This window comes from Pinus tabuliformis, chromosome 7 (genome assembly GCF_031772625.1).
Source record: "Pinus tabuliformis cultivar Carrire ecotype Pingquan chromosome 7, CPIR1, whole genome shotgun sequence".
NCBI lineage: Eukaryota > Viridiplantae > Streptophyta > Pinopsida > Pinales > Pinaceae > Pinus > Pinus tabuliformis.
Genome location: NC_142293.1, coordinates 328,430,370 through 328,436,318, shown reverse-complemented (window position 1 = coordinate 328,436,318; position 5,949 = coordinate 328,430,370). Strand labels below are relative to the sequence as shown.

At 35.0% G+C, this 5,949-nt stretch overlaps 1 pseudogene; it reads right to left on the bottom strand.

Annotated features, from left to right (window-relative positions):
• Positions 1 to 4,565: 4,565 nt before the first annotated feature.
• LOC149247272 (putative xyloglucan endotransglucosylase/hydrolase protein 13) lies at positions 4,566 to 5,707 on the bottom strand (annotated as a pseudogene).
• Between the last annotated feature and the right edge of the window lie 242 nt (positions 5,708 to 5,949).

The window sequence follows — 5,949 nt, the reverse complement described above, 5'->3', positions numbered from 1 at the left end:
AGTGTTCATAGTCATTCATCACTATTTTGTTGCTCTCAATTTACTGTCATCTTCCTAATGGACTACAAGAGAGCCACTTCAACCTGCTTTCTACTAATCGGGCTTCTCGATATTCTTGAACACAGAGACTGACATCATCAAAATCCACCAGTTAGTTCCTGTAATCCATGAAATTTTAAGGCACAGGGAGAGCGCATGATCTGTATCCAGTACAACCGATTAGATATAAAGAATATGGTAATTCTAATTGGAAATTGAAATTGATAATTGGAAATAAAGATTTTATATTTATCATACTTCAAAGATAGTAATTTTATATTTACCCAGCTTTGAGATTTCACTCTCAGTTTCATAATAGATTATGATAGAAACCATAGCTTAACTATATTATATTATGATGGAAACCGTAGTAATTTTCCATATATCAAGCTTTGAGAGTGATTTCATTCTCAGTTTCATCTACTACTTACATGTAATAGCCACATATAATAAACTCATAAAGTATAAAAGAATAGGCATGGTTCTGTCCATCACTGGGTTGCTATAACGTGAATGGAGTACATTTTTTAGTTTATGTTCCATCCATATGAAAATTGATAACATAATTGACAGTTTCATGGCGTCTATAGCTTCCATGGTATAAGATGGGAAAACTCACCTACCAATGACCTACCACATTGATGCCTATTACGATTTCAAAGTAGTATTTGAGTTTAAACCGTTTTTGACCGAGAGAATTCACTTTCATAATAAGCCACTATATTGCTTGTGAAATATGCATGCGATGGCTAGCTTGTATTTTCTGTGATACTATACGAACGACGCAAATCAAAATATGGTGTAAGATATGTACATCGTATATATATATGAAATAATTTTTTTTTTTTGGTTTTATTTGGATTTTCGTTTCCTATAACATGACAAAGAGAACTAAATGTTGGAGTAGAGGATTTTCTCTTTTCAGTATTACTAATCACTTAAATAAGATTACATTGGAAACATAAGCAATAAATGAGTGGAGTTAAATTCGACTCAAAGTGAACTTGGACACTTGGAGGGACGGTTTTGACACCTAACAATGTGGTTGGAATGAGATTCTCCAACACTCCCCCTTAATTACAACCACATAAAATTCAATTAAGATACTTGCTCGTCGATGTCTCAGCCAGGTTTACAATTTAAAATTGACTTCAACTTTTCTTATTCTATTTTTCTCTGTAGCCTCTAAATTGTTTCAACTTTTTCTCTTTGTTGTATCGTTTAAACCTCAGTGTCTTCATTTGTTGGTGCAGGTCTTCCATTCTTCCAGGTTGTCTAAGCATATCTTGGACTTCTTCAAAAAATAACTTGTATGTAGGTTGCTACCACATATTATCTTTTGTAGTGTGTTTTTCACCATCAATCCGCTACAACATAAGACCATCATACAATTTAATCTCTTCACGACTCCAATACCTGAAAATTTCATTAATTTGTTCATCATCCAAGTTTTCTTCAAGATTCATATTTCATTAATTTCTTCATCATCCAAGTTTTCTTCAAGATTCATTTCTGCAGCTTCTATGCAGACTTTATCAATGCATGGTGTTGCAAGCCATGCTTCAAGGAAATTTAATTGTTCTTCAAAATAATTTTGTGTACCTGCACATTGGAAATCATTGGTAACTTTAAAACATTTGCAAAACCACATTGGTTTTGTTCTTTCTGTTCTGTAATGAGAGCTTTCACTTGTTGCACTTCTTTCTCTACCTCTTTTTTTGGTCTTTGTTTGCTCTTCGTGGGCTTCCTTGTTTTCCTCTTCCTCTATTTCTGTCTCTATTTCTTTGACTTCTTTACTAACCTGTGATGCTACAAACACGTTGTCTTCCACTAACTAAAGGGAGATTTTCTCACCGAATAACATCATGTCTATATGATGTTTTTGTTCAATCACGTGCAAACATTCATCATTAACCAACAATTCTTCATCAAATTTTACATCAGAAATATTATTTGCTGGATTCACCATAGTATCGACTGCTCCAATGGAAGTTTCATTGTCCTCAACAAGCTCTGTTGCTGGATTCACCAAACTTTCATCAACAAGCTTGTTACTGGATTCACCAAACTTTCATCAACAAGCTTTGTTGCTGGATTTATACCAAATCTTCATGAGCAAGCTTCGTTGGTGGGATCATCATATTCTCATCAACATGCTTTTTTGCTGCAATCATCATATTGTCATCAGCAAGCTTTGTTGCTGGAATCATCATATTGTCATCAACAAGCTCTGTTGCTGGAATCATCATATTGTCATCAACAAGCTTTTTTTATGGAATCACCAAGTTTTAGTCCACTTGTGGTTGTGCAGAGTGGGGTTCACGAGCATCTACATGCTCCTTATCTGCTATTTCTGCAACTTCTTCACATATATCATCCACTTATGGCTTAGCACAGTGCGATTCAACAAAATTTTATCTCGTTGTAGATATGCTACTGTAGATCTACCTTCAACTTCAACTTCAGTGCTCTCCCTTACACCAAAACTCCTCTCAAGGGTATCCCAAGCCTCCTTGGATGTCTTGGCTTCTGAAATCAAAGGAAGCCTCTTGGCTTTTCCCAATTGTTGAGTGGTGGCTCATTTGACTTTTCAAATAGAATGGTGGCTGCGGAATTTTGATGAAGGAGCTTCGACATTGCGGATTTTTTCTACCTTAACGCTCTGTGCGTGGAAGAGAACATGCGTTAGGGAGAAAACGATACAATTAATTGAAACTAACACGTTCTCTTGCAGTGTCTTTGAGCATTAGTAATGCTAACGTGATTCTGGCACTTTGTGTGGACGTTAATACGTTGTCTTCAATGCTGTAGGGTTCTGAAAAATAATCTGACTTTGAATTGGACATTTTTTCAATCAGTTTCACCTTCGCCTTCGCTGGCTTCTTCGTTCTCTTGCTGCTTCTTCACAAGCTTCTTCAAACTTCTTCTGCTCTCTCAAAGTGTCTTACGCTCTCTCTCTGCATCTTCGTAGTAGGCTTCTTCAAACTTCGGCTGCTTTGCCAAAGAGTCTTATGTTGGCTCGCCTATTTCTCTTCACTTATGTCGATGCTCTCTCAGGGAGTCTTATGAAAACTTACTCTATCTCTGCTGCTCTCTCAAAGAGCCTTATGCAGGTTAAGCTTTGATACCACGACAAAAATTGAAGAAAACTAAATGTTGGCGTAGAGGACGTGCTCTTCTCAGTATTACAAATCAGTTAAATAAGATACATTGGAAACATCAACAATAAATGAGTGGAGTTAAACTCGACTAAATCAAACTAAAATGAGACACTTGGAGGGACGGTTTTGACACTTAACATGTGATTGGAATTAGATTCTCCAACATAACATATAAGGTCATGAATATTGTAGAAAATTAGAAAACTATTAAAATCAAAATCTATTCATTTGCAATGTAAACCTTTGTTTTTCATTGTACATGACATTTTTCCTGTCATTTAAAACTATAAACAAAGGCCATCATATAAAACTGTTCACAATTATGATTCAAACAAAGGCCATCATATAAAACTGTTCACAATTATGATTCAAACAAAGGCCATCATATAAAACTGTTCACAGTTATGATTCATCATGGGTGAAACTTACCTTACCATAATATAAAATGAATGCCTAAAAAAATAAAAATAAAAATGAATAAATGTGGTTGTTTGTTCTCGACACAGGGTTTCATTGCCACCGTGTTGAAATGTTCAAAAATGGTTTTGCTGACTTATAGTTTTGAGGGTTTCGTTGGAATAAAGTTTGTTTAAGATGAAGAAACTTCCCAGATTTCATTTTAGGGTTCGTTTTTTAATTTTTGAATTGTAAATTTATTAATTTCATGTCTCAATACTATGGTTTCAATTTAATATTAGATTGTATTAATTTTAAGCTGTAGTATTAATACATATTTTATATTAAATTACAGTATGAAAATAATATCTTTATAGCTCGGAGTATGTAAAGTACTGAACAAAATATATATTAGGTTTTATAATACTTTATAATATTTAATATATAATATTAAATCTTATAATATTAAGAGGCCTCTAAAGATCGGAAACGATGCTATATCAACTTGTGTTAGTATATTTCATAATCAAATAATAAATTTAAAAAAAAAATCTCATGGCCGTGTACACAAAATTTTCATATCTTTCGATTTTTCTTAATTAAAAAATTAAAAATATGGGAGGTCTGTTTGGCCAAACACTCTGCTTTAATAAAGTCGATTCTCAGAGTTGCGTACATCTTGGTTGTAGACTCCCGTATACATGTAGACGCAGACAATATTGCAATTTAAAATGAAAAACAGTGTGCCAAAAGTAGATCACTTTAGTCGATTGGCTAATTTATAATTCCGAGTTGAGATGGTACATCATTTCCAATCCATCTCTTATTATATATGACCCCATTCAATAATTAATGAGATAAATATCCAATACGTAAATTATATTTTACAATACGTAACCAAATATTGTGATGAAGGATTCGATGCACATTCAGGTGGAGTTGCAGAAAGCCTTCCAGACTTGTCGTAAATCATGTAGTTTTTGCGAACCCAATTAAGTTTAGACTTTGAAATTCGGATTGATCCCACCAATTGTTGGAACAGGGCGAAGAAGAGTGAGATGACACGCTGCATGCATCGACCTCAAAGGATTGATAAGAGGCAATAAAGGGAGCGTCATTCCAGTCTATTTTAACCCTTCCTCCGTCGGTAGCCCAATCCTCTCCATTCCAAAGGGTGGAGAGGATCCTCATGGGTCGACTATTTGGATATGGGACGCCCACACCTTCATTGTTTTTGAATACCCGGATAGGAATAGAATCAACTGAAAACCTGTTTTCACAATAGGAAAGACATATATCATGAAAATTCTAAATGAGGTTCCGTTTCAGTTACTCGAAGCACATACACGATTTGTTGGTGGTTCCAAAGAATTGAATAGTTATGGAAGTCTCCTGTGGGATCAAACCACAGATGAAGTCTTTGTTCTCTATTCCCAACTCCACTTGCAAACACGTTGGTCTGAAGAATGTAAGGATTTCCCGGAAGGTTTCCCAAAAATTCGAAGTCGAGTTCGTCATGAGAAGAAGCTTCGGACGACATCTGAATGCAAAATACTGACATTACTATATTGTGTATTATCGAAACTATGACCGGTCTGGCTGCAATCTTGAAATTTAAAATATGGATCTCACGAATTGAGTTTATGTACAGTCAACTGATAATAAATAATTCTGCAAGATTTCGTTCTTGATAATAAATAGGTGCTTACATAATACGAGGTAACCGTTCCAGCGGAATTCCCTGAGATCAGCCGAACAGGTATTCCTTTTTGGACTGAAAACCAGAACCTAGAGAAACAAGAATCGTTATTATAAACATCCATACAATATTAAATGTGGGATCTCCTTAAAAATGAAATACTTTAATTACCTGAGATTTGATCCATGGTGAGCTGCGCCGTTTGGCCATTGTTCAACAACTTAACTGTACCCCATGAGATATCGAAATTGTCATTGATGTTGGAAGCCTCTACCGAGAAGAGAACAAGAAGGAGAAGTGAAGTTATATATGCCAACTCTTGTAAATAACTTCGAAATACTAAAAGACTTGCACCGCTCTTCATTGCCGATGGTGGAATTGAGTGACTCAAATATTGCCTCTTTTTTGGCAGCAGAGTTCTGACAGGAGCGAACACCCTACACCATTCATATATATGTATCGATACTCTCCAGCATCTAATTATTTTATGGCGTTTGGACAAATAAATGATTAGGGAGCAAAGAGAATAATATGCAATCAAATGAATGACATCATAGAGCACTCTCTTCATTTCTGGATTACTCGAATTTAAATTTCTATCGTTATCTAGATAATTGTATCTAATTTATCGATCCTTGACCTTATTCATTTCCA